Source organism: Triticum dicoccoides, unplaced genomic scaffold, assembly GCF_002162155.2.
Source record: "Triticum dicoccoides isolate Atlit2015 ecotype Zavitan unplaced genomic scaffold, WEW_v2.0 scaffold12599, whole genome shotgun sequence".
NCBI lineage: Eukaryota > Viridiplantae > Streptophyta > Magnoliopsida > Poales > Poaceae > Triticum > Triticum dicoccoides.
This window is the reverse complement of record NW_021188346.1, coordinates 16,594-32,092: the sequence shown is the minus strand read 5'-3', so window position 1 is coordinate 32,092 and position 15,499 is coordinate 16,594. Positions and strand designations below refer to the sequence as shown.

Genomic DNA, 15,499 nt, shown 5'->3' with positions numbered 1-15,499 from the left:
GTCTCCCCCAACCCCATCACCACCGCGACCTTCCTCCCTCGCTCCCTAGCTCTCCCTCCCTCAGGTCCGTCTGACCCATGGGCGGATGAGGCCCGACACCGTAGCCCTTCACCCACCCACCAATGGATGGATGGGGACGAGGCGATGAGGGCGCGGTGGCGGAGACGTCCATGGCAAACGCGAGTCGGCAGCCGGCCATCTCCGGCAATTCCGGCAGTCGGCAGCCGGCCATTTCTTCTTCTCCTCACTTCTGATTCCTACGTTTGTTTGTTTGTTTTGTGTGTAGGTTGCTCTGGTGCTGCTGCTGCTCCCTCCTTTGCTCTGCCTCCTCCTCCTAGATGCTGCTCCCTCCTCTGCTCTGCCTACTCCTCCTAGCTACTGCCCATGGAAGGTTTGAAATCTCCCTCCCTCCCTCTCCCCCCCTCTCTCTCATGGAAGGTTCCGGTTTGATCTGACAAACCACTTCTTATTTGTTATTGTGCGTGCAGCAGCGACAAGGTTCGTTTGGTACAATAGCAGAACGACGAGCTGCATCTTCAAGGTCAGCAGCAGCAGCTACATGGATGCAGGGACACCACCATGGATGAAATAGCAACTCAATTTGGTAGCCCCCCTCTCTCTGATGCATAAGTGCAAGTTTTTTTGCTGCAAGGACCAGACCACACCTACTATACTACTATCAGTTTCATTTCTACTAATTGATGAGCGTGGGAATTTTTGTTGTTGATGAGCACATGTTGCACATAGAAGTCGTAGCTACTCAAGTCCCTAGTTGCACGACAATGCTCAATCCTAGACTCCTTGTATAGCTCAATAAGAACTGGATGCCAACTCCTCAAAAGCATTCTGTCAACATAAATAAACATCATTTTTCAGCAACTAGGCACATCATTTTACCACATAGAAATGCACTTCTGTTTCTTAGATTGCTACGACGCATTCGCCAATCCTGCCAACTAATAAAGTGTATTCTAGTTTGAAGGTTTACTGTTTCATAATAGCCAAATAAATAGCCTACATTTAATAATTCTTTTGCTACTTTAAATATAATCATGTAGTGGCAAAATTCATGAAATCATTCTGGCAGTAAATACTGTAGTTCTAGTTGGCCCAACCTCAATTCTGGAAGTACAAATTATTGCTATTTTTCTCATAAGATTATAGCTTGAAACATACTATCTAGAAATTATTTCTCTATTGTCGTTGCTTTCCTAACTGAATCTTCATTTCAGATTACATACAACTTCTTCCACTGGAAGAAGGGAACTCCATTCGCTGATGATCAAGGGATGTATAATAGATTGACTTGGTGGGAGCAAATGGACAAAGGCAAGTAGCTTACTCGCAACAGAATTTTTTTTGTTGTGGTTCATGTAGTCCTGTAAATGTTATTCTGTTTCAATTTTATTAATACTGCTTTTGGGAGCTTATTTGGCAAGGAACAACATGGCCAGATGTATGCACAAAGATTGATTCTGGCTAGTCAGAAATACCACACTTATTCATTAATTATGCAAATAACACTTGTTAGTAACATCTAGGTCTAACTTGCATATTCACGCCATTATACATGTGTAAGGATTGGGCATTGCTCTATTGCTCTATTCATGCCATTATACATGTGTAAGGATCTGGCGGCAGTACTATTGGTTATTATTTATAAGAAGTCATACTGATCATGAAAAATATGCCACAGTAAACTTTGAAACAATGCTGATAACAGTTTCACACAGTTGTGCCCCTTTATATTGCTTGCTCTAACTCAATAGGCACCATTTGTGCATTTTTGTTCCATATCTCTTACCCTGATGTTGAAAAAGTAATTAAGTCTTGAACTACTTGAATCATTGATGTGCTGTAAATCTATGCTCGGTTCTATATGCGAAGGTGGACACTATCTTTGCTGCTTGCGTCTTGAATAAATAAATTAAATTCTGTAATGATGATCTGAAATGTCACACAGGTGACCATTTGTGTTGTCACCGCCGTCGTGCCGGTTGGAGGTGCTGCTGCTGCATCTGGAGGAGCTGCAGCTGCCGCCCCAAAGGGCAACCTTCATCAAACACAACCCCATAACAGGGCCTCAAGGTTCCGTGCCCCATCGCCCCTCTTTCTAAATTACTGAAACGAAAATGGCTAGGCCTGATGTGCCTCTTGTATCTGTTGCTCGATTTGCTATGATTTGATTCACCAAGAGTGATTCTTCTACAGTCTTGTAGTATGGTTAAATGGAACAACAAGGGATGTTTCTAATTTGGTTATTGCTAGAATAATTCATCGACTTGAGATATGCTGGGATGTTTTGCCTGTCCTTACTGAAGAAGATGGGAATGGAATTTAATTGGATGGTCCCTTTCATCGTGCTTAATTATGTTCTTCTTGAGTTTACTGCCTTATTATGTTCTGCTTGAGTTGACACTATGTATGTCCAAACCTGGGTTTATACTCTTTGCTTGTCGTCATCACTCATCGGTTGGGTTGTTTACTTAATGTATTTGTTGTCCGATTGCTCCATCATATTTCTTGATGTACTTCTACATATATATATGTTGGTTGTAATCTGCTTGAACGATCCAAGTACTTGATATTCCATTTTGTTCTTGTAGGTGAATGGAGCTTGTGTTGTTGATAGAACACCGTTGATGACTTCTTCCTATGTTGAAGAGCATGTTCCGTGGTATCCAAGAATAGCTAGCTTTAACTTGGCAGAGTGTTTTATTTTTCAATCACAATATTTGTGATTGTGTGGAATATTGTATGGTTATGTACATGAAGTTTTAAGTTCCTGGGCATGCAATATTTGTAGGTTAAACTGGTTGTTGTGATGTGAACGAGTGTATGGAGTTTCACATGTCCTGTTCTGTACAGAATATATTGTAATAAACCTATTTTAGTTGTTATTTGAAGATTTTCATATTCTTTTCTTCTTTCTGTTTTATATATACTGCTTAAAAAGCGATGTGGATCTACTGCCAGGAAAAATCTGACAATTGGGACCCATCTAAAAACTGGACCACAAAAAACCCTCGAAAATAAAAATGAAATGGACCGCAAAAGGCCATGCCTAGAAAATAAAAAGGCCAAATTGTTGGGCCAGACCCATATAGCTAGAGAAAATTAATAGAGAAAATATACAGTAAAAAGGCCGAATTGTTGGGCTAGGCCCATGTAGAAAACCGAATTGGAGCGGGCTGAATCTTGTGTCACACCAGCTTGCCACGCTGGATGCCTACGTGGCATGGGGAGGTTGCTAGTGACCAAAAATTTGGTCATGGAACCAACGACCTTTTACATATCACAAAGAAGGTCACTAATTTCAGTTTACGACTGCCAGCTTTTGACCTTTTGTTTTTGGTCACAAAAAGGTCGCAAATGAAAAACAATGACCTTTCAATGCCCAATAGCGAGGGTCACAAGTTGACATATTTCTTGTAGTGCCACAAAGCAGCATCTAGTTACGAGCAAAAAAGAGAGATTGGTGCTCACCGGATAGGGCCACAGTCGATGATGTTTGGGGACGCGGCAGATGATGTAAGACCCAAAGCGACAGGAGCTGGCGGCGGAGCTCTTGCTGGCGTGCACGAGCGGAGCTGCTGCAGCGACGACGGGCACACACAACTACACAAGACCGTCTTCCTCCCAGCTTCAGATCGGGCGCGGGCACCCGCGAGCCTGATCTCCTACCCTCCAAAACAGCAGCACGACCAGGCATACGGCCGGTCTATCTGCCGCCGTCGACACAGGGCCGCGCACCGAGAAACTATCGGTGAGACTTGAGACCGCCCCTCCACCAGGGGTCGAGGTGGCTGACGGAGACAACACGCGGAAAGGAGCACCTGCGGTCCTCACCTCCAGCAGCTCCGGCCCACTAGAATCACGACACCAGCAAGCGTGGGTCCCTCGCCTCCGCCGCCATCGACATGGCCACAGCAGCCGAGATCCACCAACCGCATGATGCGCGTGAGCCTCCATCTCCACATAGCGCCACTAAACCACGCTGGGATCGCCGCCAACACCGTCGCCAGAGTAAACGAAAGGGCTGGGACGGTGTTGGTGGGGGCTAGATGGGGCGACTGTGTGGCAGAGAAATGGGTAAGGAGTGGCTGGGACGGGGAAACAGAGGAGTGGTGGTGGGGAGCGTTCACGGCGGTAGTCAATTTCCTCGAACGAAATAAAAAGCTGACCTGGCTAATTTCCTCTGCTCTAAGATTCATACCTGAATCCAGTGATGAAAAGCACCTTCGGCCCAAAAGCTTAAAATACTGGTCGTTCGGAAGTAATTGATTCTGATAATAAAACAGTTTTGCTAAGTACTCCGTCGACTGAGACTTTGTTTTGTCTCAATCGATGCTATATTCCTTTGATCTTGCATGGAGATCCATGCAGAAAAGATTCTTCATTTTTATTTTCTTTTTCTCCTTGTACTATATCACTTGACTGAGGTTAAGTCTCAGTCGGCTGAGACGTAACCACTTTCACAATAAAATTTTGACAAATTTAATTAACAAATGGTAAAAAAGTTTAGAGAAATCATTCACCGATCACGGACAACGTTCCGCCGCCCATACATCATTGGATCCCATCTGATCATACCACACACGTTCACATATGTTTTTACTAGCCCCAACCAGCCATGTGCCCCTTACCTTATCTTCAAAAACCTCTGTTGTCTTCTCCCAGCCATTTTCCTCTCTTTCTCCGAACTCTCATCCCCGCAGGACGCAGGTTCCATCTGTAGCTGCCCCAAGTCCTCAAGTCGCGTCCGCCGTATCGGGAGAGAACCGGCGTCCGCATCCACGGGGAGCCGCATCCGCCGTCGCCCCGCCCTCCCGAGGGAGCACCGGCGTGGACAAGCATGCATGGTTGTTGCCTCCTCGAGCTCAGTCACAACCGCTGGTGCCGCCATAACAACAGTTCCCACAAGTGTGCTAGTGTTGTGCTACGCGATGACATTTATTCAACAAGGCCTATGTTGCAAAAGGGTTCTCACAACACGACTTCTGTTACAAAAGTAACGCTCGGCCGCGAGATCATGTCAGATTCGACGGCTCAGAACCCGACGGATCTTTTAAAAAGATCCGCCGGCCGAAGCGTAGCACGCCCCAAAGAATTAGCCAGAGATTGAGGGTAAATAGATCTATTAATGAAAACTAGTAGAAAGCCCGTGCATTGCGACGGGCCAACAAATGGATCTATCAGGAGCCCCTCAACTTCAGCTCTTTGGTCACTCTATTATTTTTACTTCACTTGTTGTCAGCCCGCTCCAAATCCATCTGGTGTTCCCTCCAAATTTGACAATTTGTTAAGTCCCATCATCCTAGATAATTGCTCGTGCATTTCAACGGGGCACAAATATTATCCTCATGCATATGTGTTTTTTTGCGAGGGATCCTCATGCATATGTTGCAATATTGTCAATTGTTTAACCTTTTTTTAGCCACAATGTTTATGTTAAATCAGTTAGAATTGAATAGCACCCTATCTAGAAACATTGACCTGCCAACAAATATGGAGGTAAATGAGATGAGTCTCTCATTTATATACACACTAGATCATTATTGGCGCGCGTTGCCGTGCCCGTCTACTTTTCCAATGGAATAATAGGATTTTTACAAATATATAGTCATAAAGCATGCTGTCATCAGACAGTAAGAGAAAAACATCAAACTAACATTTGTATAAAGTGCATATATATTGGAAGGCAATATAAAAGAGCCAAGTAGTGTAGTGATAGGAGAGGACTGTTTTAAAAAAAAACTTGGGCCTTAACTTGAATTTGCTTCAACATTAGGTCTCACACGTGAGAGGTCTGAATTGGGTGTTTGAGAAGTTGCTGGATATTCCCTTTTTGTCAAGGAGCATTAGCATCTGGCTTCGCAACCTCAAAGGTGGAATAAAGAATCACATGCATGAATAAATATAATAACAAAATGTAGAATGCAAATCATAATAATTGATAGCCTATCAACACTTTGGAGAACATACCTGTTTCTGGCATGGTGTACACAATGAGAAGCTTGATATCAGGTAACTCTAGTACAATAATGATGGATAAAGAAACACAAATTTAGGCAAGCAAATAATTTCAAATCACAACATCGCATTCAGGTTTTTTTATCAGTAGAACCCTACCCACGCATAGCAATTGAAGTCAAGTGTGCTCACCTTTTCTACAAATAGAGCAAGGTTTGTAGTAAAATTATGTAGAAAGAAATAAATGCTCAGATTGGTAAAAAAATTGCTCGAACTCTCCTTTAAAATGGCAAGCTTATTTTAGGATGCATCTGCAACAAAAGCAAAACCCGAGCACGATGCAATTACTTTTTGAAACTAAATAAGCATATATAGGTGTTTGTACAATCACAAAAAACATTATCTTGTGCAATCCGTATATAAACTAAGACCAGATACCTTGTGGAAAAAAGAAAAGAAAAAACATACAGATGATTTTGCAGATTCCGTTATGAGAATCCTAGTTTTCTCAGGGGCTGCCAAGAAATTTAGTAGGCTCACTTTCTTCTAAAGCAGTGAATCCATGTTTTCCAAGGAGCTGCAAGAAAGGAATTAATGTGGCATTGAATGAGTTAAATCATCTTCGTTGTGCATGCCAACTTCGAATATAGTTTCTGCACATCATTTTGGAAAGATGGTTGGTTTGTGTACTAATTTCAAGAGATGAAGAAAGAAATTTAAATGAGCAATGACTACATAAAATAAATAAGAGAAATGCATAGATGTTTAGTAGACCTTTTTAGACAACAGATCTTGAATTTCTCTTGATGTGGTTTCCCCTCAGAGTTAAACTCACAGGACACTTGGGCATCCATTCCTCTGACAGAATTGATGTGTCTTCCAAGTTCCAACCTTTTTCTGTTAAACTAAACTAAAATATTTGCTCTTTTAATTTCTTTCTGCTTAATAATTTTGTAAAAGGGAAAGAATCAACTAAAAGCTTATCAACAAGATCACATACACTTCAAGCTAACAACTCCATCATGCATAAAATAAATAAGAGAAATCTAAGTTTACGGAAAGTAGCGGCTATTTGGAATTCTTAAGTTTATTTGGAATTCTTAGGATAAGTAGAAAAAGATATTGTATAGATACTATGGAACTCACATGGTTCAACCGATCGATTGTATATGTGTATGTGATCAGTGTCGTATTATGTAGTTCTCACGTAACAGAGATATTCCACATACTAACAAACCACGTGCGAGCATCTGCAGCCATGTCATGTGGGATTCTTGTGTTATGGTGGGAAAGAGGAGTTGTACGTACCTATGGCCAGCGTGAAGCAAGTGCGGCAAGGCCACGGCCATATTGGACGACAGCGCACATGGGGATGTTGACTTTGGCGGGGCCGCCGGCGGACAATATGCTAGTCACGGTGGGCACGACCGCTGGAGGTTGAGTTCGGGGGAGGTGCGCCGCCGTTCGAGGTCGACGTTCGTGGAGCGCAACGGCCTGCGAGACGAGGAGGAAGAGATTGAGATCGGGGAGACGTGGACAGAAGCACAGATTGGAGTGGCCGCTCGTACCACCTTGTCGCTGTTGACGCTAGTGGCGCACATTAGTTACCATGAATGGCTTGTTGGTAATATGAGCAAATTACTACGAGATTTAATCCGAATAAACAAAAGATAAATCATGACTACAGTAGCAAAGATTGAACTAATCATGCAAACTAGCATAACAGATGAACAGATCACATCTAGGGCACATACTAGAAACATGAATTGTACCACGATCTCAAACAGGAAAGATAGAATCACGTACGGTGCAGCGGGAGCAGCATCGCCGGCGTTGACGTTGTCGCCCATGTCGTCGAGGATGAGGTTGCCGAGGTCGGGGAAGAAGTCGTCGCTGCCAGCAGTCGCGCGAGTGCGCTCCCCAAAAACCTGATCGCCCCTTTCCCATACAGGATCACGAGAGGCGGGGTTCCGGAGGCCTGCTGTCCCTTCTCCCGATGCACGCCGAAAGGAGGGATGGAGAAGACTTGCTTGGCGGCGCAATGATCTGGAGCGATGGTGAGAAACCATACGAAGCGGCGGCGGCTAGGGTAGACGTCTGCCTGACTATATAGTGCGGGCCGGGTAGGTCGTGGGAGTAAACCCCACGTCCGAGTCGTCACGATCCAAAGGAATCGGAAACGCTTCAGTAATTAACGCGTCCGTTAGACAACGTGCATAGCTCTGCCCTCGGCTCGGCTCAATCCCGCAACCCGCGGCGCGTCGTGACGAGGCGTGGCGTGGCGAGGCGAGCGAGGAGGAGGAGCGCGCGTGTAGGTCTCCTCTTCTCATGCTCATACAAGTGGTAGGAGAGCTCACTTTATAAAGAGGTGCAACTCTCTCTGAACATATGAGGTGGGACTAAACTTTAGCCTCACTCACTCCACTCACATGTGTGCATGAATGTGCCAAGAGAATTTCAGAATTTTATTTGGGCTTTGGGCCAAAAGCCCACTAGCAAATTCCAACATGGCTACCACGAACTGATGCTTCACTGCTTTTATGCCGGCGGGCCAGCTTCAATTCGGCCGCCAGTCGCTTCCAATCCCATGTCCTACCGCATCAGCTGCCTGCATCGCTCGCACCACATCGATCTGTGAGGCCCGTACCGCGCCGCATCAGATCAGATGGTCTTAACCCTAGCCGCCACGCGCAGGAGTGGCTGCGGGAAGGAGGAACGGCGACGGAGAAGTGACGACATCGCAGGCTCGTTATTTTTTTCTAGTGCTGTGCAGACCGGACCTGCGGCTTCCTTAGATGGGCTGTCTGGCCCAATTAATGACAGTACTCCAAAAAAGCTACCGGAATAGCTGCTCTTAAGACATCAGGGTCAAGCTGTGGTCATGTCTTCACACGAACGAGAGATTCACGTGTATCCAACGGCCAGAAACATTCCAATCTTGAAAACGAACGGTCCAAACAACTGATGGCGTGAGAGGCAAGGGATTAGGTGCAGTTTTACTGTTCTTGATAATAATAGTTAAAACATTTGCATTCAAGCAAATATGGAATGTAATGAGAGGCGCACCTCTCATGTTTACACACAACAGTTACAGTAGCAAGTGATGAAACCCCCAGATTCTGGAACATTTTCCCTTCGATGAAAATGCCGGTACGCCTCTTTGGGAGGCAGAAGCATTTCAATGATTCATTTTCTTTTCAACCACGTACCCAAGGTTTTTGAGTTGTTTGTAAATTGCGATTCCTAATCCCATTCCACTACCCATTAATCAATCCATTCTTTGTAGTTGCAACTCATAACTGTGCAGAGCCCTAATCCCATTCTACTACCCATTAATCAATCCATTCTTTGTAGTTGCAACTCATAACTATGCAGAGCCCTAATCCCATTTCGCTGCCCATTAATCAATCCATTATTTATAGTTGCAACTCATTGTTTGTAAATTGCGAGCCCTAATCCCATTCCACTGCCCATTAATCAATCCATTCTTTATAGTTGCAACTCATTGTTTGTAAATTGCGAGCCCTAATCCCATTTCACGGCCCATTAATCAATCCATCTCACAAGTTTAGTACATTTATTTCCCACAAGTATAGCAGTTGAATAATGCCCAAGAACCTGAAGTCATTCACTTACAAAGAAAGAGGGAAGACACAATACCATCTTGTTAGCTCACCAGTAAACAATTTGAGTCAGTGAAAAGTGGATTACCATATATAGAGAACACAGGGGAAACCATCTTATCAGTGTGTGGCATACTCGCCTCCTTCCTTTCTCATCACTATTGTTGTTCTTGTTCTCTGATGGTTGCTGTTCAAGAAAGAACATTTGTGAGGCCAAATAACCAAAAAATCTTGTTTATACAGACATAATAAAATAAACGGTGAACTACACAAAAATGTCTTATTAATCATGCAATAAGCTGGCCCTACTCACATAAAAAATACAGGAAACAATATGTATATAATGATTTTACCTCATAATGAATTTTTGAGAATCATATTATATATGTGGATGGCTCCACTCAAAAAGCATGAAACTCCTCAAGTTGAAAACCTAAAATAAGGGAAATTCCTTCGGACATTTCAACAAAAGGAGAAAAGGTTATATTAACGACCAATCGGAATTCTCGAAAGTTCAGCACATCAGTCCCTTTCAGTAAATGTATACCTGCAAAGCAATTATTCCTCTAAGTGAACCCTGAGCTCTTTTGTGTAACATGTAAATAATTTTTTTGTAACATCTAAATATAACATTAAATTACAGTAGAGAAACATGGTGTACATGCATGTGTCGTAGGTGGGCCTATCAGAATCACAAGAAAGACATTTAGTTATGAGAACGTCTTTTTTGTAAAGGCCAGAGAGGTTACATAATGAAAAGAAGAGTCAGAGAAAGGTACCACGTACACAAGACATGTAGCTGGACAATCACAGAACCCTCAATCAAAAACCTAATTGTCAGTGAAAATCGAACGGTAACCTTCCTCGCCTGATCTGAATGAACTCTTGTGAATCAGAGAAAATCTTCAGCGTCATTTTTGAAATAAATAAATACTGATAAGACCACAGCGTTCTACAATCTCCATTGGAAATTTTGCAAGTTATTATTATTACTCATTTTATTGTTGCACATCACATATTGCACTGCCGGAAAAGATGATCATTTTCTTCCGGAGGTAGAAGAAGGCCTCGTGCTACTTGCTCATTTTGCCCCGTCATTTAAGCAATGGCGCAAGATTTTCAACGCCAGCACGGTCACCCCGTTGAGCTCGTGGTCCGCGTCGGTCAGTGGCGTCCTCTCGCCGGCCCAGAGGACAAACGCCTTGTCGCAGCGCGCCGGCGTGCCACGAACGTGCTCCAGCAGGGTGGCCGCCTCCGTCAGCCGGTCCTCGTCCCCGCCCGCGGCCAAGTCCATGGAGGCGCGCCCCAGCCAGCGCACTGTCAAGGCGTAGTCCTTGGCGCACTCGTCCAGGACCAGCCGCCGCCGGGGCGACGTCTCGGAGGCCTGCAGCCGGGCGATGCGGTCGCCGGTGGCCTTGGCGGTCGCCATGGCGATCCTCACCGCGATGACCACCAGGCCGAGCTCGTCGGCCATCGCGCTTGCCGGGTCCGCCCCCAGTGTCTTCACGCAGAAGTCGTAGTCCTGCGCCCTGCCGGTGCCGACGAGCCTGCACGTGTCCTCTAGCGTGCTCGCCCTCGCCGTGCGCGCGTGCTGTGTGAGGAGCAGGAGGACGAGGACGGAGGAGAGAGCTTGGAGAGGGGCCATGGTCGTCTCATTTGTTTCTTTGTCAGACTCGAACTATATATAACAAGAGCATAAGGAGTAATTAGATGCTGGCGCTATAAATTTGTTTTTATGGTTTCAAACGTTTCCATTTGTTGCTCATGCATCAAAGTGAAACTCTTTTACTAATTACGCCACATTAAGCGAATTTGAATGTATAATGCGAATCAACCAGTGGTTGAGATGCTTAGGTGGACAGTGGTATCCCCAACCCATCAGGGTTCAAATCCGGGTGCTCGCATTATTCCTGGATTTATTTCAGAATTTCCGGTGATCTTAAGATGATATGCCGGCTCAAGGTCTCGGAGGTGCTCATAGGGATAGGGTGTGCGTGAGTGCGTTCATAGAGGTGAGTGTATGCGCGTGTATATGAACGCTTGTGTCTGTACTGGTGCTCAAAAATAGAAAAAAAAGAATTTGAATGTATAATAAAGGACCTCGATATATGCCGAACGTTCGGGCCGGGACGCGAGCGGTCCGAACTGAAGCTCGGTACGAGGGAAAATATTGCCGTTCGAATATTGTCGTGGGAAACAAAATTAGTTCCGGCCTGAACAAAATTAGTTCCGCTCGGGGGCTCTCCTCCTGAACGACAAAATTAATTTTTTTCTCTGATACAAATTAAAGCCCAGATTTGTTTTTCTTTTCATTAACCAATTGACATTCGCTCTGGGCTTCATCATGACTTGTCATCCCGAAAAGAATTATTTAATAAAGTTGCCATCATGAACAATAAGAAGAAAAATAATTTGCCATGGTCCAATGGTATAATACATAAAAAATAAAACTGCCATGGTAATCATATAAAATGGCCATCATAGTAAAAAAAAAAAGACGAAAACATAATTTTTATTGTTATTAGAGAAAAATCACCATGTTTTATTTCAAAAATAATTTACTTAAAAAGAATTTTATCGAAAAAATTGAAAAAGGGAGGATGTATGCACAAAAATGAGCTTGCCATGGTAGACAATTTTTATCGTCCATGTTACAAGAAAAACTTTGCGACGTAACTAAATAAAGTTGCCATCATGAAAAGTAAAGAAAAAGAAAAAAATTGCCATGGTCCAACAGAATAATTTGCCACGTTACAATAAATAAAATTTCCATGGTGTTAAAATGAAAATGCCATCATGCTAAAAAAATAACAGAAAAGGAAAAAAATGCCATGGCGGGAAAATGAAATTTGCCGTGATACAGAAAATAAAATTACCATGGTAGAAAATATAATTTCGCCAACATGGAAAATCAAGAAAAAAAAGAAATTGCCATGTAAAAGCAAAACAAAGAGTTAAAGTTTGCCATGTATGTTGAAGTACTTTTGCCTTGACAGTAGACATGAATTTGCCCAGGGCAACAAAAGGGAAAATTGCCATGGAAAAACTAAAAAGGGAAATTTTGCCATGTATGTTAAACTAAAATTGCCATGGCAATAAATGCAAGTTTGCCATGTCAATTAATGAAAAATATTGCCATGGCGAAACCAAAAAGCAAAATGTTGCCATGTATGTTGAAGTAAATTTGCCGTGACAATAAATGTAAATTTTCCATCTCAATGAATGAAAATATTGTCGTGGGAAACAAATGGTGAAAATTGCCATGTCAATGAATCCAAAATTTGCCATGACAAAGCAAAAGGAAATATTGCCATGGCAGAATAAAAAAAATTAAAAAATTGACATGGCAAGATATGTAATTTTGCCATGGCAGTAAAGGTAAATTTCCCATGGGTAAGAAAAAGAAAAAATTGCAATAGCAAATGCAAAATGAAATTTGCCATGGTAATAAAAAATAAATTAACCATGCTACAAAAAGGAAAGTTGCCATGTTCTTTAGGCCTACAGGCTGAAAATAACCATGGTAAAATGCGGGTTGAAAATTGCCATGATAGAATAGTATAATTTGCCATGACAAAATAGTACAATTTGCCATGTTCTACGAACATGGAAATTTCCACGATCGAATAATACATTTTTCCATGGTACTAAAATAAACTTGCCATCATGAAAAGAAGATAGAGAAGAAGCCATGGTACAAAAAATAAATTTGCCATCATGAAAAAGAAAAAAGGAAATTGCCATGGAACAACTAATTTTGCCATTTGATTTTACTTAATAAAAAATTCCTTATGACTTGCCATGTGGTTTTAACAAGAATTTCCATGTTGCTTAACGGAAATTGCCATGTTTTCACAGAAAACTTGTTCTGCTTTATTTTTGCCATGTACAAACTAAAAACAAGCTAAGAAAATTGCCGTGTTTTCTAGAATAACATGGCAAAAAGGATATACAATATGCATAGGGGGTTGCCATGATTGAAAAACTACAAATTAACGAGTTCATTCTCTAAAAAAACACGGCCATTTTTCTGAATTTGTAAATGGTGACATGACAAATTTAGTCGTTATATTCTCAAGGAGAAGATGGCAAACTAACAGAAGCTAGATCCATTTTCCTTTTTTTGTGACATGAAGTGGAAGCTGCATTCATGGAAGTTTGTTCATGTAATTGGTTACCTAGAAAAACGGGGGAAAGGATGCAAGCGAGTTCACACATGGTCCAGAGAGCGAGGTGGACAGGATCCTCGTAGCAAGAAGGGTGTTGCCTCTCCTTCAAAGTGGAGTGGATGCACCCCATGGCCTAGCTCATCGCGGCCGCAGACGGGCAGATAGCGCCGGCATGACCAATCACGCATCACCACCACCTCCACCCCACTATATAAGTGTAGGGCTGCAACGCCAGCAAGGGATGCAGCGGGCGGGTGATCAGATCCAGGCCGTCGGCACGGAATTGAATCTAAACACTCTTATATTAGTTTACGAAGGGAGTATATGGTAAGCAGCTTATCTTAAATTTGCCATATACCATTAATTTAAAAATTCAGAAATTTGCCATGTTTTTGTAGATGCACATTGCAAAAATCTGGAAGAGCATCGAGGGATAGACATGGCAAGGATTGAGGGATGCACGTGGCAAAATCATTGTGTTTTGTTAAATAAGAAAAAAACAGTACAACTCAAGATGAGATGCACCATTGCACAAAAGGAAGCTCCTAGAAATGATTGGACAGAGGAATCAACACTGCAGACAATGCCACTCTACTATGTGTACTGAATGTCTGTTACATTAAGAAAGCTCCTACCGCCGCATCCACACTACAAGAAATATGTTAACTAGTGACCTTCTGTGAGTGACGCTGGAAGAATTGATCATAGATCTATGACCATTTGATACCAATTGGTCAAAACCTGTTTGGGGGGCTCCAAACCCTAAACCATTGCGACCATTTTGTTCAGAAAGGTCGTAATTTCCTTACACGAAATGGTCATAAAGCAAATAGTGCTGGTCCGCTGCCTTATTTCTAGTTGTTAACGACCAATATAGATGGTCATAGTTTTGTAGATTGTGATGGGTTGTGATGACTAGGCGCCATCTCATCAGTTTTGCCTATGTCATGTCCATGTGTCAATTTTTGTCCTAGGTTGTGAAGCAACCTATATTTCTGTTATTTCGAAAATTCCCAAAAAATTCTCATAAATTGTTTGGATCATATGTTCATCAAATATGTCAAAAACATTCCTTGCCTAGTTCAAAAGTAACTCAACAATATTCATTTTCCTATTTTGTTCAGAGCAGCACTTTGTGAAGGAAGTACCACTTTGGCATGTCCAAATGGTATCCATTTTCTATAGTGCTTCCCTATGCCCAAATAACCATCCTCCACCAAATGCCAGCTCAATCCATTCATTATTTTGAGCCCAGCTTCAACATTTGTATTTATGTCCAGTGTGGTACTTTGCAAAACAAGTACCACCTAGGCTCCTCCTTTTGAGGTGAAAATTTGTGAAGACGGTCTTCTTAGTAGCTGATCATCCTCAGCCAAAACTCACGCCCATTAGCCATGTGCATTTCCCGTACCGCAAATCAAACACTTGGCTGCTTATTCATGTTTGAGCATCGATCGGTCTCCTCGTGAGAATCTTATGTTGTGATTTTCTTCCTAGCACCTATCTGGGGAGTGCCCAACCCACTAGACATGCCTAGGCCGCCCAGAACACATGGCAACGCCACGATCACGCGGTGACCACGCGGCGGGCATGCGAGCTTACACGCTCTAGAGTTGGGGCCCTCAGCCACCATCCAAACCTCGATGTCTCGCCATCAAACCATGTATTTCTGATTAAATAGATACTTATTTACCTAGAAATGATTTTTGGAAAAAAAAGAGCAAACTATGAGGC

General features: G+C 42.9%; 1 pseudogene; it reads right to left on the bottom strand.

Annotated features, from left to right (window-relative positions):
- Nucleotides 1-10,760: 10,760 nt before the first annotated feature.
- LOC119343397 lies at nucleotides 10,761-11,241 on the bottom strand (annotated as a pseudogene).
- Nucleotides 11,242-15,499: the final 4,258 nt, after the last annotated feature.